Below are 24,447 nucleotides of genomic sequence, written 5' to 3' on the forward strand. Positions count from 1 at the left end.
AGGAGCAGTTATGCTTTTCCTAACCTAACCTTGGTAATCACACATCATTATTTCCGCCTTGTTTTATTGAACACACAGGCCAGCTCTGCATCAGTGTGGGAAGAGGACCTCACGAAGATGTGATAGCAGGAGGCAGGGATCACAGGGGCCAGCTGGGAGGTTGGCTACGCCACCCAAAGCCTTTCTGTGACAGTTTCTCATCTTTTACAGTGAAGAAAGGGGCTTTTTTTTTTTTTTTTTTTTAAAGGAAGTGAAGGTTAAATAGATACCCTCTTCTGAAGTGTTGTCTAAGGCAAATGACTGAGGTGATATGGAGAAAGGCCAAAGCAGTCCTCACCCATGGAGAGTCCAAGAGGGGTGAATGGGCACACGCTGGGTTCCAGTAGAGGGTGAGGTAGGACCCCAGGTGCTAAAAAAGGGAAAGACCAAAGGACTTCAGCCTCTGATGATTCGAGGAATCCAGATATAAGTTGGAGTAATTATAGGTGCCAAGTTTACAATTCCAAAATTCTTTCAGTCCAGAGAAACTGAAACAGGAGAATAAAGAGAAAGAGATTATTCATTTCAGTTCTGGAAACATCCATGTGTTTCCTCTTGGATAGGAAAAGAATAACAAGGAGACATTAGTTCAGAGGAGGGAAACTAGCAATGAATGAGCCCCACAGGGCTCCGTACAGAATTGTTTTAAATTTTGCGTCACCTGGGAGGTGGGTGCTGCCATCCTCATTCAGTGGGAGTAAACCAGTATACGTGCACGTATGCTAAGTCGCTTCAGTCGTGTCTGACTCTTTGTGATCCTACGGACTGTACCCCACCAGGCTCCTCTGTCCATGGGTTTCTCCAGGCAACAATACTGGAGTGGTTTCCCTCCTCCAGGGGATCTTCCCGACCGAGGGATTGAGCCCTCATCTCTTACGTCTCCTGCACTGGCAGGCAGGTTCTTTACCACTAGTGCCACCTGGGAAGCCCAAACAGCATAATCAGCCATATAACCTGTAAAGGCCAAAGTTGCATTTGACCTTAAAGTAGCTCTTTCAAACATCTGAAAACCAAGCTAAATGGGATCCAGCTTAGAGAATAGCAGCCAGAGGAAAGTTTGAGGTGGGTGAGAATTAGCCAGTCTCCAGCATCACCCCTGTTAGGATGTAATGAAAGCAAGTCTCAGACCAAGTTCTCCACACTCACATTTTTATTTGCAAGCAGACACAAAGCAGAGTAGCAATCTGTTTTGTAAACTTGAAACCCCAATCCTCTGTCCTTCTAAGTTCTGCCACCACCCTGCAGAAAAGATAGAGTCGGGCCAGACAATATTCCGTACACAGGATTCTGTTACTCTGATAGTCAGCATCAGGCACCAGAAACCACGTAATCCAATGACAGATCACAGGACTGGGAATCCACTTCATTCAATCTGTCTGAGGGTGTAAACTCTAGATTCTACGCCGTGTTCACATGGGGCCAAGGAAGCCATGACTGTGTCCCTTAAATCCCACAAGTAGTGTCTATTTCTAACATTTATTTTCCTGGTTAATATATCAGTGACTTCACCAATGAAAACCCATTTATGCCATTCACCAATTCATATCGTAATAAATGGGCAGTGGATTTGCATTTAATGACTTATGTTTGGACTTCCTGATTAGGTACTAGTTGATCACCCTGAAATGTAAATTTCTCACTACCCCCTAAAGTTTAATAAACAAAACATTTGTATCATACTGTGTATGGTGAAGTGAATTAAGTTGTAGAGCAAAGAGGATGTGTAAATTCTTAGCCCCGAGAGTGGACGCAGGCGGAGCTAAGTTGAGGACTGGCAGCAACCTTCACACTGGACTCCATGTTGTCTTAAGTTTAGTTACCATCAGATTGCTTCATGTATTGGATTTGGCTTCTTAATCAGATTATAAAATTCTTGGAAAGAGTGAGTCATACAGTTTTTCATTTTTCCACAATGGCCGGCACAGTTGTAGATATATATACTTACGTATGTACAATACCTTTTCATTGTTTAAATTTATGGCAATATTTGGCTTCCCCAGTGACTCAACAGTAAAGAATGCACCTGCAGTGCATGAGATGCAGGAGACATGGGTTCGATCCCTGGGTCAGGAAGATCCCCTGGAGGAGGAAATGGCAACCCTCTCTAGTATGCTTGCCTGGAGAATCCCATGGACAGAGGAGCCTGGTGGGTTACAGTCCATGAGGTCGTAAAGAGTCTGACGTGACAGTGATTGAGCACACATGGCAATATTTTACGAAATATTGGGGCCTGAGGATTTTGTATTTCTATCAGAGTTCTAAAGTGCCTCAGTAGACTAAAAACCTAACAACATTAAAAAACTGCCTAGCTCACTTGAAATGATTCAAGGCAATTTGCAACAAGTGAGGGAAATGGTATACATTTTTATAGTATTTCTTTTTTCAATGTCAATTCCCAGCCTTGGCTGTAACATACATTAAGCTTCATCAGAAGTTAGGCCTGAATTATGAATCATAATATACAAATAGAAATGGTGATTTGGGGCTTCATTCAGAATTTTTTTAATTGTGTTTATCCATTTCTACTGAATTTAATGACGAGTCCCAACTCCAGGAGAGTGAGCACTGGGTTTGTTTTTATTCCAGGTACTGCTTGAATACTAATGATGGCAAAGCACTGTGGGAGTTGAAGAGCTTTGGCTAAAGAAACCTCATGCTCTCGTTCGAGTTGTCAGCAAGGAGGGGCATACTGCCCCTCCTCTTGACTGTGTAATCACTACCCCTTGACAGCAGTCCAGGCTTCGAGTTTGGGTTTGTTTAGCAATAGCAATCAGCCACACAGCCAACCTGCGGCCACACCCCAGCCAAGAAGGCCCAAGGCTGGATTTTCTGTTTGGCGTTTATTGCACATGCATGTAAAGTTCCAAGAACATGCTAGGATTTTAACCCTGAGATGTAAGCTTTTAGAGCACCTCTCTGGGGAAGAGGAAGAAAAAGAACTATTAGAACTGTTCCAGTGTAGGTCTGATGAGGTCAAAATCCTGGTGAAGCAACAAAAGAAAGAAAAAAAAGTTTCAGAAAAAACAATTTCACACAAAATCCCCAGTTCCTCTGCAGTTGCCCAGAGAGAGGAAGTCTATCTTGACTGACCACAGTGTTCTCCTAGGCAGGAAATGTGCCCCCTACAGTCTGGGAAAGGAAGGTTTCAAGGATTTAACTTGAAAAGCATAACCTCAGATACGCAGATGACACCACCCTTATGGCAGAAAGCAAAGAACTAAAGAGCCTCTTGATGAAAGTGAAAGAGGAGAGTGAAAAAGTTGGCTTAAAACTCAACGTTCAGAAAACTAAGATCATGGCATCCGGTCCCATCACTTCTTGGGAAATAGATGGGGAAACAATGGAAAGAGTGACAGACTTTATTTTGGGGGGCTCCAAAATCACTGCAGATGGTGACTGCAGCCATAAAATTAAAAGACACTTGCTCCTTGTAAGAAAAGCTATGTCAAACCTAGACAGCATATTAAAAAGCAGAGACATTACTTTGCCAACAAAGGTCCATCTAGTCAAAGCTATGGTTTTTCCAGTAGTCATGTGTGGATGTAAGAATTGGACTATAAAGAAAGCTAAGCACTGAAGAATTGATGCTTTTGAACTGTGGTGTTGGAGAAGACTCTTGAGAGTCCCTTGGACTGCAAGGAGATCCAACCAGTCCATCCTAAAGGAGATCAGTCCTGAATATTCATTGGAATGACTGATGCTGAAGCTGAAACTCCAATACTTTGGCCACCTGAAGCGAAGAACTGACTCATTGGAAAAGACCCTGATGCTGGGCAAGATTGAAGGCAAGAGGAGAAGGGGACGACAGAGGATGAGATGGTTGGATGGCATCATCAACTCGATGGACATGAGTGTGAGCAGGCTTCTGGAGTTGGTGATGGACAGGGAAGCCTGGCGTGCTGCAGTCCATGGGGTCGCAAAGAGTCAGACATGACTGAGCGACTGAACTGAGCTGAACTGATACATTTACTTTGCATTCCTTCCAAACTTACATTATATGGTTTAGTAGTGTGTACTCAAATTTAAAGACACTATAGTTTAAGGAACTATCCTCATCAACAGTTCTAGCCCAGTATACATTATGTAAACTCCACCAGGAGAGAAAAACTTCCCACTTTGTTCAAGCTTAAGTTTGTGTGTGCACACACATACATTTTATTATTTTTACTCTTAAAAATTCAATTTAGGTAATCTGGTTCAATGCTTATAGTTTGAGGTTTTAATTCTGACAGCTTGTCATATTTGGTTAATCATATTTTGTGCTTTTTTTTTTCCCATTTAAAATGTTTCCCACCCAGGAACCTAGCTTGAGTTTTTATGAAGCATGATGATATAGCAGCTCTCACTGAAATCTATGAATTTGAATGATGTTTAAATTTAACAGTATATTACCTAAAGTCCTTATGCATAAAATGTTTCTAGGCTAAATTCTGTGATTTCCCCAGAAACACATATCAAATTGTCTTCCATAATGTGCTACATAACTATAACTAGGTACTTTAGATTACAGCCATTAATTTTATTCTTTTAGTATTTCTAGCTTTGAAGTTCATATATATTCCTTCCTTTGTATCTTCTCCTTACCATATGATCATGTAGTATTGTGTTATAATTTTCTTATATCTTAGGGTTAAGCTAACTCCCAGTAGCTCTGTTATCCCTTCTGAGCTTGAAATGCGTAGCATTTGCTGAAATTGCCCGTGGCTTGACAGTTAATCCTTGGTGTCCCTGAAATTCAGAATAAAGAATAGGGTTTCTAAATGCATATGAAAGAAAAAGATAAGTGAGATCTTGGAATCCTGACTTCCTTTAGATTTGACCTGATTAATAAGCATAACAAATGGGCTGTTCTTTTTATTCTTAGAAGAAAATGCTATATTCTAGACGGGGAAATACGGAATCAGTTCAGCCTATTTACCTTCCTATTAGAAGGCATGGCATCTGGTCCCATCACTTCATGGGAAATAGATGGGGAAACAGTGGAAACAGTGTCAGACTTTATTTTGGGGGGCTCCAAAATCACTGCAGATGGTGACTGAAGCCATGAAATTAAAAGACGCTTACTCCTTGGAAGATAAGTTATGACCAACCTAGATAGCATATTCAAAAGCAGAGACATTACTTTGCCAACAAAGGTCCATCTAGTCAAGGCTATGGTTTTTCCTGTGGTCATGTATGGATGTGAGAGTTGGACTGTGCAGAAGGCTGAGCGCCGAAGAATTGATGCTTTTGAACTGTGGTTCAAATTGATGCTTTTGAACTGTGGTTGGAGAAGACTCTTGAGAGTCCCTTGGACTGCAAGGAGATCCAACCAGTCCATTCTAAAGGAGATCAGCCCTGGGATTTCTTTGGAGGGAATGATGCTGAAGCTGAAACTCCAGTACTTTGGCCACCTCATGTGAAGAGTTGACTCATTGGAAAAGACTCTGATGCTGGGAGGGATTGGGGGCAGGAGGAGAAGGGGACGCCAGAGGATGAGATGGCTGGATGGCATCACTGACTCGATGGACTTGAGTCTGAGTGAACTCCGGGAGTTTGTGATGGACAGGGAGGCCTGGCGTGCTGTGATTCATGGGGTCGTGAAGAGTCGGACATGACTGAGCGACTGAACTGAACTGAACTGAAGAGGGCATGAGGGGGGGACTTCCCTAGTGGTCCAATGGCTAAGACTCCGAGCTTCCAATGCAGTGGGCCGGCGTTCAATTCCTGGTCAGGCAACTAAATCCCACATGCCTCAATTAAAAGTTCTCATGCTGCAGCTAATACCCAACACTCCACTATTCTTGCCTGGGAAATCCCATGAACAGGGGAGCCTGGCGGGCTGCAGTCCATGGAGTCACAAAAAGTCTGACATGACTGAGCGACTAACACTTTTTCACCTTTCATTACTCCTATTCCACATTAAAAAAAAAAAAAAAAAATATATATATATATATATATATATAAGCCTTTTGGATTTGTAATTTTTAAATATCTACTTAAAAAAAAAAGAAAGGGTCTAAAGAGGCTTGGAATCCCAAATGTATTGGTAGATGTTCCAGGGCAGCATATTTTTGAAAGTTTCAAATACTCTTTAAGAGAGTTTATCATTCATCTAAACAAGACCCTCCGCACACGACCATTATCTATGCTGATTTCACAGGAGAAAACTCATGCCCATGATTCAACATAGAATATCTACCATAGAAGTTGCCCTTTGGGTCTGCTAAAACACTCCCAATTACAAGTTTTCCTTCACTTTTCTTTTAATTTTCTGAGAAGAGATGAAATAGTGCTTTGAGGGAGCCAAGTAACCATCTTGCATATACCTACAAAACCTTGTTGTGACCTGGCTTGCTCTGACTCACTCACAGTCACATTTGCAAAGCACATCTCTATTAAGAGAAGAAGCAGTGTCCTAAAGGGTCCATGTGTGTCCAGAAAAGGAGTCTTTTCAGTGACTCTGCCGCCATCTTCAGACTTAGTTATGTTTGAGGCAGTATTTTAGGAACTTTGTATGTCTTATCTCTAAACCTTGTAATCGTGCTAGAAACAACAATATCCCCATTGTCAGTTCAGTTCATTTCGGTTCAGTCGCTCAGTCATGTCCAACTCTTTGCGACCCCATGCACTGCAGCACATCAGGCTTCCCTGTCCATCACCAGCTCCCGGAGCTTACTCAAACTCATGTCCATCGAGTCAGTGATGCCATCCAACCATCTCATCCTGACCTTAATCTTTCCCAGCATCAAGATATTTTCTAATGAGTTGGCTCTTCACATCAGGTAGCCAAAGCATTGGAGCTTCAGCTTCAGCACCAGTCCTTCCAATGAATATTCAGGGTTGATTTTCTTTAAGATTGACTGGTGTGATCTCCTTGCTTTCCAAGGGACTCTCAAGAGTCTTCTGCAGCACTACAGTTCAAAAGCATCAATTCTTCGGTGCTCAGCCTTCTTTATGGTCCAATTCTCACATCTGTACATGACTACTGGAAAAACCATAGCTTTGACTATATGGACTTTTGTTGGCAAAGTGATGTTTCTGCTTTCTAATACACTGTCTAGTTTTATCATAGCTTTTCTTCCAAGAAGGAAGAATCTTTTAACCTTAATCTTATGGACATCTAATGTTTGTTAATGAAAGAAATGAAGGAAAAAAACCACTAGGGAAGTTTCCATTATTTTCTGGAAAATTGCTTACATAGGATTAGGAATGCTTAAATGGAAAAGATAAAAATAATAACTGAGCAAGATATATTTGACTCAAGTTTGGACAGGCATCTTAATGGAGACAGACCATGTCTGCAGAGTTCTCAGTTCCCTTAGAAAAGTAAGTGGATTGCTAAGTAATGGTGAGAAATATAGTGCACATTTTGTGTGTGATTATTAAGCATCTTCTTTTTTCTGGTTTTGACATGAAAAATATATCAAGTTCTTTATTTGGGAGGGTGGTGTCCATTTTACCTAACTCATCAGAAATAACACTTAAAGGAAATCTGAGAAAGTTTTTAGTCTCCTGGGATTTTATTGTTGCTTGGAAGAGAAGCTCTGTTGGTTTTTGGTATTTGTGTGTGTGACATTTAAGGAAGCAAGATGAAATAGGTAACCCATACAGATGTACTCATTTTTTTTTTAACTTTTGAAAAATAATTGCTCCAAGAAACATACAATTTAAATCATTTGGCTGCAGTCTGAGCAAACTAGATAGATAATACTTTCCTAGAGGATGAGCACACACTGATGTAATGGCATCATCAAGTCTAGGAACTTAAATCATGAGAACCCATGTCCAGGAAGATCCTGGGAGTCCATTCAAGTGTGGTCACAGTTGGGGTGTCTTCTGAACCCTGAAGCCATTTCTTGACCTCAGTTCAGTTCAGTTCAGTCGCTCAGTTGTGTCCGACTCTTCGCAAACCCATGAATTGCAGTATGCCAGGCCTCCCTGTCCATCACCAACTCCCGGAGTTCACTCAAACTCATGTCCATCGAGCCGGTGATGCCATCCAGCCATCTCATCCTCTGTCATCCCCTTCTCCTCCTGCCCTCAATCCCTCCCAGCATCAGAGTCTTTTCCAATGAGTCAACTCTTCGCATGAGGTGGCCAAAGTACTGGAGTTTCAGCTTTAGCATCATTCCTTCCAAAAATACCCAGGACTGATCTCCTTTAGGATGGACTGGTTAGATCTCCTTGCAGTCCAAGGGGCTCTCAAGAGTTTTCTCCAACACCACAGTTCAAAAGCATCAATTCTTCAGCGTTCTTGACCTCAGCTCCCTTTAATCAGACCTACTGCCCTGAATCTAGTAGTATAAGACCAGACATTTAGGGCCAGCTGGTTAAATATTATTGAGCTCCCACTGCATGCCTGGTGCTGGATTGAGCACCAGACAGTTTTCTTAGGGAATTTACATTCTAGCACAGGACAGCCTAGAAATAGGTAAAAACTCTTTCCTTTATTCATCTAAAATCAGTCAGATATATGTCAAGCACTTTTCTACAAAGCAAGGATGCAAGTGCGAAAAATTATGACTCTGGTATGAAAGGTGCAGCAGGTACTATGGGAGTTCAGAACCAGGACAACTAGCATAGCCCGGGGGATCCAGGGTGCTCTCCTTTCTGGAAGAGGCCAAGATGGAGTGAGAAGTTGTAGTCAGCTGGACAACATGAAGAGGGCTTTCCGGGGATGAGAGAGCTCAGGGCAGTCCAGTAAGAACTCCCAAAGTGTGAAAGAATTGAGGATTTCTCCTCATTATCCCACCACTGTTTGGGAAGTTTTTGCAGTTGGGGTGGGGGTGTGGAGCCACGGTGGTACCAAGAGCAGGAGGTGGAGGAACAGGAAGTAGGAATCGGTGTCGGAGCAGATTCCAGTGTCCCTTTCCCCTTCCTGGGCTCTTCCCTGTCCACTTCTGCTTGTTTTCCTGACCTCCTTATAGGTCTGCCACGGGTGCCTGGACAGGGAAGTCATCTCGTTTTGATTCTATATTTGCTGTGAACTAAAAGTAGTTTTTCTTCCTTTTTTTTCCCTGTACTTATTTATTTGGCTGTGCTGGGTCTTAGTTGCAGCATGTCAACTCTTAGGTGTGGCAGGTAAGTGTGGCAGTACCTACACTGGAGCCCCATATCCTGGGATTTGGGATCTCAGTTGATAGAGTGTGGCAGCTTCAGGGTCGGTCAGAGCTCAAATCTTGGTTCTCCTACTTGCTCACTAGAGGATAAAAGGCAGTTGCATAACCTTTGTTTTCTCCCCTATTAAATGGCCTTAGGAATAGTATCTCCTTCTTGGAGATATTATGAGAGCTGTCATGAGGCTTAAATGAGATAATGCACATAAAGTGCAGGATGCATAGTAAGCACTCAATATTATTATTATTAATTAACAATATTATGCCATTATGAATAATAGGTAGTAAATTAGATTCTGTGGTTACAAAACTGAATAAGCCACAGCACCAACCAGAGAGACAGACATCTGTGTAACTGACCACAAGACCAAGGGATAGAGTCTGTGTAAGAGTTGGCACAGATGCTGCCACTGGAGTTGAGGACCAGGAGTTCACAAAGCTCCACAGGGAAGTTCACAGTGGGCCTGTGACCTGGGAGGCAGAATTTCACTCACTTTAAAAAGGTGAGCCCAGCTGCATGCAAGCATGCTAAGTCACTTTCAGTTCAGTTCAGTTGCTCAGTCGTGTCTGACTCTTCGCGACCCCATGAATCGCAGCACCCCAGGCCTCCCTGTCCATCACCAACTCCCGGAGTTCACTCAGACTCATGCCCATCGAGTCAGTGATGCCATCCAGGCATCTCATCCTCTGTCGTCCCCTTCTCCTCTTGCCCCCAATCCCTCCCAGCATCAGAGTCTTTTCCAATGAGTCAACTCTTCACATGAGGTGGCCAAAGTACTGGAGTTTCAGCTTTAGCATCATTCCTTCCAAAGAAATCCCAGGGCTGATCTCCTTCAGAATGGACTGGTTGGATCTCCTTGCAGTCCAAGGGACTCTCAAGAGTCTTCTCCAACACCACAGTTCAAATGCATCAATTCTTCAGCGCTCAGCCTTCTTCACAGTCCAACTCTCACATCCATACATGACCACAGGAAAAACCATAGCCTTGACTAGACAGACCTTTGTTGGCAAAGTAATGTCTCTGCTTTTGAAAATGCTATCTAGGTTGGTCATAACTTATCTTCCAAGGAGTAAGCGTCTTTTAATTTCATGGCTGCAGTCACCATCTGCAGTGATTTTGGAGCCCCAAAAAATAAAGTCTGACACTGTTTCCACTGTTTCCCCATCTATTTCCCATGAAGTGATAGGACCAGATGCCATGATCTTCGTTTTCTGAATGTTGAGCTTTAAGCCAACTTTTTCACTCTCCACTTTCACTTTCATCAAGAGGCTTTTTAGTTCCTCTTCACTTTCTGCCATAAGGGTGGTATCATCTGCATATCTGAGGTTATTGATATTTCTCCCGGCAATCTTAATTCCAGCTTGTGCTTCTTCCAGTCCAGCATTTGTCATGATGTACTCTGCATATAAGTTAAATAAGCAGGGTGACAATATACAGCCTTGATGTACTCCTTTTTCTATTTGGAACCAGTCTAAGTCACTTTCAGTTCAGTTCAGTTCAGTCGCTCAGGCGTGTCCGACTCTTCTCGACCCCATGAATCGCAGCACGCCAGGCCTCCCTGTCCATCACCAACTCCCGGAGTTCACAGAGACTCACGTCCATCGAGTCAGTGATGCCATCCAGCCATCTCATCCTCTGGTGTCCCCTTCTCCTCCTGCCCCCAATCCCTCCCAGGGTCAGAGTCTTCCAATGAGTCAACTCTTTGCATGAGGTGGCCAAAGTATTGGAGTTCCTCTTTACTTTCTGCCATAAGGGTGGTGTCATCTGCATATCTGAGGTTATTGATATTTCTCCCAGCAATCTTGATTCCAGCTTGTGCTTCTTCCAGCCCAGAGTTTCTCATGATGTACTCTGCATATAAGTTAAATAAGCAGGGTGACAATATACAACCTTGACATACTCCTTTTCCTATTTGGAACCAGTCTGTTGTTCCGTGTCCAGTTCTAACTGTTGCTTCCTGACCTGAATACAAATTTCTCAAGAGGCAGGTCAGGTGGTCTGGTATTCCCATCTCTTTCAGAATTTTCCACAGTTTATTGTGATCCACACAGTCAAAGCCTTTGGCACAGGGAATACAGCATAAATAGATGTTTTTCTGGAACTCTCTTGCTTTTTCGATGATCCAGTGGATGTTGGCAATTTGATCTCTGGTTCCTCTGCCTTTTCTAAAACCAGCTTGAACATCAGGAAGTTCACGGTTCACGTATTGCTGAAGCCTGGCTTGGAGAATTTTGAGCATTACTTTACTAGCATGTGAGGTGAATGTAATTGTGCGGTAGTTTGAGCATTCTTTGGCATTGCCTTTCTTTGGGACTGGAATGAAAAGTGACCTTTTCCAGTCCTGTGGCCACTGCTGAGTTTTCCAAATGTGCTGGCATATTGAGTGCAGCACTTTCACAGCATCATCTTTCACTTTAGTGAAAGTCACTTTAGTCATGTCTAACTCTTTGCAACTAACTGTATGGACTGTTACCTCCCGGACTCCTCTGTCCATGGGATCTCCAGACAGGAATACTGGAGTGGGTTGCCATGCCCTCCTCCAGGGGGTCTTCTCCACCCAGGGATGAAGCCCGTGTCTCTGATGTCTCCTGCACTGGCAGGCAGGTTGTCTACCACCAGTGCCACAACCGTATTAGTTCTCTATTGCTGTGTAACACAGTAATCCCCCCCCAAATTAGTAGCTTAAAACAACGAACATTTGTTATCTCACAGGACCCAAGCACAATATAACAGGGCACCTCTGGTTCAAGGTCTCTCTTGGGGTTATAGTCCAGCTGTTGGCCAGAGCCATGGTCATCTCCAGGCTGCATGTGAGCTGGAGAGCCCGCTCCCAAGCTCACTCAGGTGCCCATTGGCAGGCCTCCAGAGACCTACTTCAGGTTCACTCACATGATTCTGGCATGCTTTGGTTCCTCCTCATATACTTTGTTCATCCTTTAGAGCTAGAGTCAGCACTTTGTAAAGGGCCAGAAAGTAAGTCAATATTTTAGGATTTGTGGGTCATACAGTGTCTGTCACCACTACTCAACACTGCTATGTAACTTGAAAGCAGCCAGAAACAACTCCTCAATGAATGGGCATACCTGTATTCCAAGAAAACTTTATGTAGCAAAATCAGGTAGCCTGACCCTTACTTTAGACCTCTACAAGGACAGCAGCATGGTTTAGAAAAATTATTGCTGGGCATCACTTAGCTTCTCAGGGCTGCAGGTCCCAATCCATAGTACATGTGGGCTAGAGTAATTTTTCTCAGGGCTTCCCACCAGAAAATGCTGTGATTCCAACTTTAATCTTTATTCATAGCAGTTTAATAGCTATTTCTTTGTTCTTACTGTCTCTCTGCTAAGATTAAGAACTTAACTAGAGTGTCAGTAACACCACAAATCTCACTGTAAACTGGGAGACAGTTAGCCAGGGACAGCTGAAAAAGAATCCACTGCAATTCGGGAGACCTGGGTTCGATCTCTGGGTTGGGAAGATCCCCTGGAGAAGGAAAAGGCTACCCACTCCAGTATTCTGGCCTGGAGAATTCCATGGACAATCACTGGGGTCTCAAAGAGTTGGACACGACTGAGCAACTTTCACTAGCCAGGGACACTTAATATTTTTTTAAATATTTATGTAATTATTTATTTGGCTGTCTCGAGTCTGAGTTGCAGCACATGAGATCTTCATTGCTGCATGCAGGCTCTTTGGTGTGGCATGTAGGCTTCTCTCTAGTTGTGGAGCACAGGCTCAGCAGTTGCAGCAGGTGGGCTTAGTAGACCTGAAGCATGTGGGCTCTTAGTTCTCCATAAGGATGGATGGCATACGTGCTCAATCGTGTCCAACTCTTTATGACCCCATGGACTGTAGCCCACCAGGATCCTCTGTCCATGGAATTTTCCAGGCAGGAATACTGGAGTGGGTTGCTATTTCCTACTTCAGGGGATCTGCTCAACCAGGGATCAAACTCATGTTCTCTGCATTGGAAGGTGAATTCTTTACCATTGGACCACCAGGGAAGTCTCAGGACAACTTAACTGACATGTTCAAGTTCCTTTTTTAATACATGGAATCTTAGTCATGGCATGGCTTGCCAGTTTGGGGCAGAGAGTGATGGGCTCTTGCAGCAGAGCCCTTGCCCAGGAGCTGAAGGACCAATAGCATCATAATAAGTTACTGGTGATTGATTGCTTACCTATGTCAATGTTGTTGTTTATTCGCCAAGTCATGTCCAACTTCTCGACCCCGTGGACTGCAGCATGCCAGGCTTCCCTGTCCCTCACCATCTCCCAGAGTTTTCCCAAGTTCATGTCCATTGAATCGGTGATGCCAGCCAACTATCTCATCCTCTGTCACTCTCTTCTCTTTCTGCCTTCAATCTTTCTAAGCATCGGTGTCTTGTCCAATGAGTCAGCTGTTCGCATCAGGTGGCCAAAGTATTAGAGCTTCAGCTTCAGCATCAGTCCTTCCAAAGAGTATTCAGGGTTGGTTTCCTTTAATATTGACTGGTTTGATCTCCTTGATGTCCAAGGGACTCTCAAGAGTCTTCTCCAGCACCACAGTTTGAAAGCATCAATTCTCTGGCGCTCTGCCTTCTTTATAGTCCAACTCTCGCATCTATATGTGACTACTGGAAGGACCATAGCCTTGACTATATGGACCTTTGTTGACAAAGTAATGTCTTTGCTTTTTAACACACTCTAGGTTTGTCATAGTTTTCCTGCCAAAAAAAAATCATCTTCTAATTTCATGGTTGTGGTCACCATCGCAGTGATTTTAGAGCCCAAGAAGAGGACATCTATCACTGCTTATACCTCCTCCCCTTCTATTTTCCATGAAGTGATGGAATTGGATGCCATGATCTTAGTTTTTTTAATACTGAGTTTTAAGCCGACCTTTTCACTATGTCAATACCAAGTATGTAATCCATGGTTAACAGCTCTTAAGGTTCTTAAGATGCAGATACTTACAGAATCACAAACAGTGAAGTCCCTACAAGAGATAGATGAGAGCTGAAAATTTCAGCTCTGAAAATTTCCCATGAAGTAATTCCCCATAAGTCTGACTTAGGGTGAATATACAGCCTGATTTTTCTAGAACAGCCATAATGTCAGATCAAGTCATTCAGAGGTTGAAAGAGGTCTGGATTACTTTTTTTTATTGTTCTCTTCAAGGTTCTTGGTATATTAAAGTAGTAAAATAATGACACAATGAGATAATAAAAATTAGAGAATTTTTTTTTGGTAAATAATTTGGCAATTTATTTTATTTTATTTTATTTTTTCTCCATGGTTTTAAAAGCTTTCATGTACAGATCTGCAATATTGCATACATGCATAAAGGTGATAAAATTTTCCTATTTGTATGGAAAGTATTAGTTCATTGGGAACTGTAGGAAATCTACTATGGAAACATGGGGCTGAAGTTCAAAGCTGTGTGATAAACATTGTCTTCTTTCAGTCCTGTCCATGTAGCTCTGGCTGTATATTTGGAGATAATGGTCAAGAGTCTACATTGAGGCCCTCCATGAATGGGAAGCCTGGGTTAGTTGACCTCCTGTATCCCATGTTCCCATACTTCCTACCTGTCCCCATGATGATAGGCTTTATGACAGAAACCCTGTCATAAGGAAGACTCCATGATACAAATGAAAAACTTTCTGAAGCCCAGCTCCACCATTTGCTAGTTGTGTAACCTTATATGAGTTAGTTAAGCTTGCTAAACCACTCTCTATATTCATAAGATGGAGCTAGTAATGCGTATGTCCAAGTTATGGGAAGAAGACGAAATAATGAATGTCAAGCACCAAATGCAAACTGGATGTTCAAGTGTCAGATACCATCACTACCACCGCACATACACACACACACACTCACTCAGTCTTGCCTCCAATCTAGAGCCCAAGTTTGGGTTTTGAACATCTGTTGAGTGTAACTACACTGCCATCCCTGGGCCTAGTAAAGAGTCCTGTGCCCACAGTTTCCCTGAGCTCCGTTCACAGATGACCTGCCAGCCCTACAACTGAGGCGGCTTGGCCCCGGCCCTGCCTCCTGTCCCGCCCCCTCGCCTGCCCTTGGTAAATGAAGGTGTGAGAGCCAGCATGTACATCTGAGACACATTTCTTATGCCACATCTGTGAGAAAACTGAGACAGAAGCAGACTTTATAAATAGAAAAAGGTGATATCCGAAGGGCATTGGCGTAAGCAGGTTTACAGGATGGTTTACAGCCATTTCTCCTGGGGCCCCTGCTGTTAAGAGGAACACACCTTGTGACCTCCACCTGGGAAGAGCTTGTGCTGCAAAGAGAGAAAAAAGATAACATTAATAGAAGTTAAGAATACAGGTCAGGCTTCCCAGGTGGCTTGGTGGCAAAGAATCCACTGCCCGCCAACCAAGAGATGAGGGTCCTTGTGTCAGGAGGATCCCCTGGAGAAGGAAATGGCAACCCATGCTCATATTCTTGCCTGGGAAATCCCATGGACAGAAGTGCCTGTCAGGCTACAGTCCATGGGGTCACAACGAGTCAGATACGACTTAGCGACTAAACAATAAGGATTCAGGTCTGATTCCCTGGCATCTACTGTGCGGGGTTTTTAACTGTTTGGTAAAAGAGGATTTCTGCCTGGATACGTGATGGCTAGGCAGGTTCCCTTTGCTTTCACCTGGATAAAGCTCTGAAGAGTGGTGATGCCTTGTGGATGCAGCATTGCCTGGTTTGTGATGGAGAAACAGCCTCCTGCTGTCTCTTAACAGCTTGGTCCTATAGATCTTTACTTTGTGTCAGAAGAAAATTTAGAAATTGAGAGGCAAAGAAAATCGAAATCAGGTCACTTGTTACAATTATGTAAAGCTTGTGGTTGGCACCATAGACTTGGAACTTGGAAACTGCAAGGAGGGTGACTTTAACAAAAAAGGAAAGTTCCAGAAATGTTAAGCAATAGAGAGAAATGGTTAACTGGCATAATTAATTGGAATAATTTGCAGCCATTTAAAACAATCATTATGGACATTATGGATTGTCATGGAAAAGGCTCAAAATATAATGTTAAAGGGGAAAAAAGCAATACATGAAGTTGTTATATATTGTGTAAAATGGATATGCAAATGGACATAAACTAAAATAAATCCTGAGAAAAAACTGAGCACCTAACCCAGGTTAGATTCTTTGACTAAGGCTTCTTCCCACACTTTTCCTAAACTTTGTGTGCTTATATGTATTTGTGCATGTGTCTGTGTAATTATGTCTATTTTATATATAAATATGTACACATACAAATATATTTTTAGTGAAAAAATTCTTAAAGCATTTGAAAAAGATTGGAGGTATTTGTGAGCAGAGCAGCTGCAAAAGGGGAAAAAAGAAAAATGTTTGTATGCTTTTTTAAAAAGCACTTAGACTTTGCATCAAGGACTAAACTTTAAAATCCATCAATAGATGAGTGAATTTTACACTTCCTACTGCAGCTGATCATGTGTTACTGAAGTAATTAGGGCCTTTTTTCCCATAGAGATTCTAGAGATAAATCACAGTTTTGTTTTTCCTTGGTTTAAATGGCATTCTTCTTTGATCATTGCTTCACAGAGGGAAAAGATATTTCCTTGTGCAAAGTAGTGGTTAACTTCTCACAACCTCAGACAACAAAGGGGCCCTCTGTGAGGACGCAGAAATTCCTCCTGGAATACAGGGAAGGCCCCCAGCTGAACCGTATCCAAGGAAGATGCCGCAAAGCTTGCAAAGCTTGTTGGGAGAAAGGAGCCCAGCTGGAGGTCTTTTCTTTCTATTTAGATATTGGCCCTGCTTAGAGGTGGGGGTGGGGCAAACCCATAAAAGAAAACCCCAAAACAAGCCTAAATGCATTTACAAATTACAAGGAAAAGTTAATTCTGGCAACCAGTGTTGGTGCCAGCTGAGGCTTATCATATTTAGAATTTAACTCCACTTGGGAAGAAAGTTGGGTTTTCTTCTCATGGAAGTTAGAGAAGTACACCGAGATGGGCTGTATGGCATAAATGCTGAGTAAAAGCCAGTCTGTGGGTGGGTTACATGCTGGTTCAGTTGGCCTCGGCCACCTCTACTCTCGGGCCACTGTGAGTGCCACATGTGGCCAGTGGTTGTTGTTATGACGTGGGAATTCCATCAAGTCAGGCCCTGAGCATGGCATCCACAGCGCCCCCTACCTGACTGCTGTGAGTTTATGTGTCACTGTGCTTCCTTTTCCACCACCTGCCAGCCTCTTCCCTCTCCAGCCACCGTCTCATCAGCTTGAGCTTCTCGACCCTGGGAGGGTTTACAGAACAATGGGCAGGCCAGGCTGGCATGTCCTGGGCTTCGGGTGACTGCCAGTGCCCTTCCCTCTTCTTTCTTCCCTTCGCCCTTCTTGAACTTAAATTCCTCTTCCTGATATAGTTAATAAAGTTCTTGGTCAATGAGAGAGCTTTTTGAAAAAGCCAGAAAACAGGGCGATGATGAGAAGAAATGAGAGACGAGGAGACCCTCTTCTCTACTGAGAGCCCCTCATCCCATGTAGATTAAGAACAGTGAGAAGAATGGCAGTTGCCATTTCTGTGCTGCTTCTGCACCTGCTTATCCTGATTCTTACATTATCTGTATACCTCACGTCTGAATAAACAAAGGCCCAGAGAGATTTAGAAGTTTGCTCAAGGCCACACAGCTAATTAGTGAGGCAAAATTTCCAACTCAGGAGTTCCTGAGTTCCCTAAAACTATCCCCTCTTTTTGCTACACAAAAGTGCTTTCCCAAAGACTCAAAAACTATTAGTCACCATCAGTATTTGCCCTCAACATCTGTGGCCAAACAGTATCAGGACATGTAATAAAGACTCCTTTCTAGCTCCAGCCGTGGCTCCAATTGAAAAAGAGTAAAAGTTCTACTCCATGTACAGATAACTAGTTAAATACCAAACTCACCAAGGCTCTACTTACTAACAGACCCATGGAATGTGGTCCCTTCAGGGGTTCCATGTACTTGAAAACACTGTAAAAATCACCATTTAGGAACCTGTAGACCAGCACCATCAAGTAGAACTTTCTGCAGTGAGAAAAATGTTCTATGTCCACACTGTCTGATATGACAGCCATTAGCCACATGTGGCTTTCAAGCTGTTGAAATGTGGCTGGCTGGTGTAACCCAGGAATTGAACTTTTCATGTATTTATTTTTTAGTAATTTAAATAGCCACATATGGCTAGTAGTTACCAGATTGGACTGTGCGGCTCTAGAATATTCTGGCAGGTTGATTGCTGGTCCCCACATTTTCATGATGCTTTGCCAATAAGCTTTATTATAGGACTGGATCGTAATTACTGGTTTTTGTTTTGCCCACCTCACTAGGCTGTAAGTAATTAATTTTGCTAGATCATCTGTTATTAGCACATGGCCTGGCCCACAGTTGTCACCAAATCACGTCCAAACTCTTTGTGACCCCATCGACTACACCACTCCAGGCTTCCCAGTCCTTCACTGTCTCCCAGAGTTTACTCAAACTCATGTCCATTGAATCATTGATGTGATCCAACTATCTCATCTTCTACCACCCTCTTCTCTCCACAGTAGTAGACATTAAATAATTAATGTAGGCTAAATAAATGAATGGGAATCAGCTTTATTTGAAAGCATCATTGTTATTGCTTGCTATCATCTAGTTTATACTTTCTCCTGACTTTGCTCTTAGGACTAGATTGGTTCCCAAATTTCCAGATGAAGCCCAGACTGCCCACTTATGAGCACATCTTTCTTTCCTCAAAGAGAATCACTTCTTTAGCTGATTATTTTGGTTATTTGCATCAGTAATGTTTCTATTACCATTTCTTGATTTTTTTTTTTTTTCGGTTTTAGACATTATCTTCCACTGTGGAAGAAGATGGTTCAACTTCCACCCCCTACCCCACCGCACATAAGGAATGTCCCCCCTCCCTATCAAACCCCACCTCCAGTTTTAGTTAGATAAATAACTAGTATTTATTATAACTACATAACTGCTGTTCACAGCTAAGCCAAGTAGAGAATTAGAACTACATTTTCTTTCCTGCAGTTTTTTTTCTGAAGGTAACAAATGATTTGTTTTTTTTTCATTTGTTCAGTATTCTGCATCCTTACCACTAATTTGATGCCAAATTCTTTCCCTAGCATGTGTATTTTTCTCTGTAGGATACTTCAGTGATTCTGTCAATTTCTTCTCTTAAAAGAAAATTGCCCAGAACCTTCTGCAATGGGAATGAGCTTCCTGTGCTGGGATTCTGGAATCTCCATGGTGATTGTCCTAGGCGTTCCTTTTGTCTCTCTGCTGTGTTTAATGTCCTATTTCTTATATTCCTTGCCTTCCCCTCTTGGTTTACTTCCTCATTTGTTTATTACATCTTCTAATAGACTCCTTTCCAGGAAGGGATGGTAAAATTTTTGAGACTTTTCTTATCTGAAAATGTCTTTATTGTACCTTCTCATTTCCTTGGTAATTTGGGCAAATTTAGAATAGTGTGTAGGAGATCAAACCAGTCCATCCTAAAGGGAATCAACCTTAAATATTCATTGAAAGGACTGATGCTGAAGCTGAAGCTCCAATACTTTGGCCACCTGATGTGAAGAGCCGAGACATTGGAAAAGACCCTGATGCTAGGAAAGATAGAGGGCAGGGGGAGAAGGGGGCGACAGGATAAGATGGTTGGATGGCATCACCGACTCAATGGACATGAGTTTGAGAAAACTCTGGGAGATAGTGAAGGACAAGGAAGCCCGGCATGCTTTAGTCCATGGGGTCGTAAAGAGTCGGACATGACTAAGCACAGCACAGCACTGTGTATGTATTTAAGAAGTCTAAAGCCATTCTGATCCCCAGATCTTTGTATATGGTCAGTTTTTTCTTTGTAGAAGCCTGTAGAAGCTTTACTTTTACCTCACTTCTGAAATATCACAATGATGTGTCTTTCAGTTGGGTTTAGTTTTATTCATCACTTTGGTCACTTGGTGAGTGCTTTTATCCAAAATCTCATTCCTTCAGTTATGTAAATTTTTTTCAACAGCTTTCCTGTTGTGCTGTTTAAATCTCTCTACAACCATGTTTTATAAATGAAACACTGATATTTGGCTAAATGATTAATTGGGCATTAATTGATTATTAATTCAGTATCACAGGCCTGGTAAATTTCAAAGCCCTTGTCTGCCTGGAGTCACTGGTCCAGGCCAGGAATCCTTTCCCCCACATCACTACCTACGTCTCTCTCAGGAAATGCTTTCTGTTGTTACTTTCAAGATGCATCTTGGCTATGAAAAGGAGGCAACTGGCAGGCCTGTTTTCAACTGTTTTTTGTTTCTTTTAGCTGCAGGAAGAGAAGTTAAATGTCTAGAGAAACCTAATGGACAATCTCCACAACAGGTAAGCTCTTCTCTTTGTTGTTTTGGGAAGAAGGTCTACTCTTTCCACTTTCCATTAAATTTTCTATTATTTGGTCTCCCTCTGCAGTTTTTATTACCTGAAACTTTAAATCTGGTAGACAAAGCAATCCCCAAAGTCTATTTCTTTCAGATTGATTCAGGTTTGAGTAAAATGCTGTTATTTTCTTTTTCCATTTGTTGTTTGGGAACAAAGAACAAAATTTGTTTGTTCTAAAACAAGTAACATACAACATGACCCATCTAAGTCTTCACATTGAACAATGTACAATGTGAGGCTGAAACAAGAAGGCTGAGTATTACCTTGTTTGAGCTCAGTTAGCTCCACTCCAATATTTCACCACCCTGTGCATGCCCCAAAACGACCCCCAAAGCACAGCAAGTATTAATGTGGGGCTTATAATTAATTTTAGACAGTAGATAATTTACACCTATGGAATCCACAAATAATGAGGAACGGTTGCACACATAAAGCACGTGGAACACCCGGTGCATGGGACACTCTATGGAAGTTTGCTATTTTTAGTGTCGTCTTTGTTACTCTATGTTATTAAATCCTGAGGCTCTTCGACACCTTTGAAAAGTTTTTAGTTCAGTTCAGTTCAGTCACTCAGTCGTGTCCGACTCTTTGTGAGCCCGTGAATTGCAGCACGCCAGGCCTCCCTGTCCATCACCAACTTCTGTGATAGAGACTCATGTCCATTGAGTTGGTGATGCCATCCAACCATCTCATCCTCTGTCATCCCCTTCTCCTCCTGCCTTCAATTTTTCCCAGCATCAGGGCCTTTTCTAGTAAGTCAGTTCTTTGCATCAGGTGGCCAAAGTATTGGAGTTTCAGCTTCAGCATCAGTCCTTCCAATGAATATTCAGGACTGATTTCCTTTAGGATGAAAAGTTTTAGGCAGGGGGACTGATAAGATTCAGGTTTGTGGCCTAGAAAGATCCCATGACTTCTGTGTGGCAAATGTCTTAGAAGACACGGGGATGCAGTGGCAAGAGGCTTTGCAATAACTCGGGTAAGAGAGAAGTGATAATATCTCAGGACAGGGCAGGGGCAGAGCACACGGAGAGACAAGAGTGGGCCTCAGAGAGCGTGTCAGACGTCGCCTTCCCCCAGAATGTGGTCTAGACCCCTACCAACCCCTTTATCTGCTCGTTTTCAGCCATAAGTCTTCTCCAGTCTCTTCCCAAGATTACTTGGGCACTTGCCTTATAGAACACAATGCATGACATACTTTATTTTATTTTAAGATTTATTCTTTCTTTCTTTCTTTGGCTGCATCAGGTCTTATGTGGCACTCGAAGTCTTCACTGTGTCATGCAGGCTATTGCGTCGTGGTGCACAGTATCAGTAGTTACAGCACACGGGCTCCAGAGTGCACGGGTTTCCATTGCAGCACATGGGCTCTCGAGTTGCAGCGAGCAGGCTTAGTCGCTCTGTAGCATGTGGGCTCTTAGTTCCCAACCAAGGAGCAAACCTGCATCCCCTGCATTGCCAGGCAGATACGTAACCACTGCACCACCAGGAAAGTCCCCATACTTAAAATTCATACTCTTAGCACTCCCTCAGTCATGTGTTTATGCATCTGTCTTCACTGCTAGACTGTGAATTCTTTTCAGCTCCCTGGAACTGAATTTGGTACTTGCACAAAATTGGTGCTCAGGAAATATTTGATGCATGAATAAGTGGTGAACCCTTTAACATACAGCAGAGATCTCTGCCTCTTGTGTCCTGGTCACTAGCAGAGTGTTTTATCCTCAGATTCTCAAGGATATTCAAGGCCTTGAAACCATGCTTATTCTTCTCAAGTGCAAACTTCAAAGAAATAATGGACATGAGTTTGAGCAGACTCTGGGAGATGGTGAAGGACAGGGAAGCCTGGCGTGCTGCAGTCTATGGGGTCAAAAAGAGTGACTGAAGAACAACAAAAGGAACATCAGCGTCCAAATTCTGCACATGCAGTGTCATCTACAAACATGGGAGAGTCTGTTTTTTCTTGTCCTCTGACCAGTCCACACTTCCCACCTTGAGTGGGAAGCCTGTATTATAAAATACAGCCATTGTGTAGTGGGAGGTTCTTTAAGAGTCGCTGAAGTTTGGCCATCTAGAATACTGGAGATTAACCAGAACTAGTCCATTCCAAGCATCCAGCCTTGAGCTGTGCTTGCTTTTAAAGTCATCATTATTTGTAGCTTTACAAGACTGTAGCATTTATAAACTGTAGAAGTTTATAAACTTTTGTCCACATCGCCTCCTCTGCAGCTTCTTCATTTCCAGAACTTCATTTTTTCTAAATGCTTCAGTTATCTTCCAGACTTCCCCCACCCTCCAAATAAGGCTACTTACCCATGTTAGCAACATACCCTGTGTTGGAGACACACCTGATTCTCATGGGATTCCAGGGAGGATTGGGTCAGAACATCACCCATTTCTATTCTCAGTGTCTAAAAGTCAGTAGGCCAGGGTTAAAAAATTCTCTCATAGACGATGGTCATGAAGGTGAGAGCAGCCCACATCTATTAAGAACCTGCTACTTGCTAGTCACTCTCTCCATCACATGTGTAAGTCGTGTGGTTCTCAGAGGAACCCTTCACAGTTTGGTGTCACTGTTTCCCTATCTAGTGGCTGGCAAAGCTTAGACTCTGAGAGGTTAAGCTACTCAAGATCATCCAGCTTAGAACAAGCCAATCCAGATTTTGACTCCAGAGCCCACTCCCTTAATTACAATAGACAGACTGTCTGCTATCTACTGGGTCTTAAAATTCTTCATCCTCTTCTTCTAGACCCAGATATGATTTTTACACACGTTCTTTGACCAGTCCTTCTGTTGAGGTGGCTATAAAAATGAAATCAATTATGAACTAATGCAAGGGTATCTCTGATGAGTTTAAGCAGATACCCTACTAAAGATTGGTGATGCTGAGCTTCCTATATAACTTGAGTCAAAGTCAAGAGGATCAGCCCAACAAGCTGAGTTGAGATGAGTCATGTCAGATGATACTGTGATTATGGGTGGTCAAGAGTGTGATGGGAGGGGGGCCACCGAATCCCACATGAAAAAGACATAGAACTGCACATGTTAAGTGAAAACACATAATCTTCACTTCAAATTTTAAAAATCTTCTCAAATTGTATTATCTGAAGAGTCTCCAAAGTGTACTTGTTCATATTCTTAGAAACTAAAAGCCACCCAGAAGGCGATGGCCTGTCCCCATCTTCAGTTGAGCCTGAGTCTCTGTGCTGTGGACATTATCCCTGAACACATGTGGTTTGGTTTGGTTACCAGTGACATAGTCTATTAGTTTATTAGTGAACAAGATTCTACCCAAGTAGCAGAATTCACGGTAAACACCTACTCCCATATCATTGATGATAGTCTGTCATGTTAACTGAGATTGTGTATGTGATCCCTGGGTCAGGAAGATCCTCTGAGGTCGGAAATGACCTCCCACTCCAGCATTCTTGCCTGGGAAATTCCTTGGACAGAGGAACCTGGTGGGCTACAGTCCATGACACGACTGAGCAACTGAGCATGCACGCACGTATATGTGATTAGCTGAGCTCTCTGTAATGTCTCTTTCACTTCAGAGCTTTCTGTGGTCATTTGCAAGACTTCCTCAAAACCTATTTGAAAAGCAACTGATAAGCTCATGGTGATATCTGGATTCCCAGCTCTAAGAGTTATAGATACTGTCTTCAACTGTTGAATTAGAGACTCCCTGAAGGATTTGGAAGGAAAGTTATGACCAACCTAGATAGCATATTCAAAAGCAGAGACATTACTTTGCCAACAAAAGTCCATCTAGTCAAGACTATGGTTTTTCCTGTGGTCATGTATGGATGTGAAAGTTGGACTGTGAAGAAGGCTGAGCACCAAAGAATTGATGCTTTTGAACTGTGGTGTTAGAGAAGACTC

General features: G+C 42.7%; 1 protein-coding gene across 2 annotated transcripts in view; it reads left to right on the forward strand.

Moving 5' to 3' along the window:
* C7H4orf19 (chromosome 7 C4orf19 homolog) overlaps positions 1-24,447 on the forward strand; it is an 84,756-nt gene that overhangs the window by 40,960 nt on the left and 19,349 nt on the right. For both annotated transcript variants that reach the window (XM_055588246.1, XM_055588245.1), the window contains exon 2: positions 20,458-20,513. The gene's annotated coding sequence lies outside the window, so the exon portion shown is untranslated. The remainder of the gene's footprint in view (positions 1-20,457; positions 20,514-24,447) is intronic.

Source organism: Bubalus kerabau, chromosome 7 (assembly GCF_029407905.1).
Source record: "Bubalus kerabau isolate K-KA32 ecotype Philippines breed swamp buffalo chromosome 7, PCC_UOA_SB_1v2, whole genome shotgun sequence".
Classification (NCBI taxonomy): domain Eukaryota; kingdom Metazoa; phylum Chordata; class Mammalia; order Artiodactyla; family Bovidae; genus Bubalus; species Bubalus kerabau.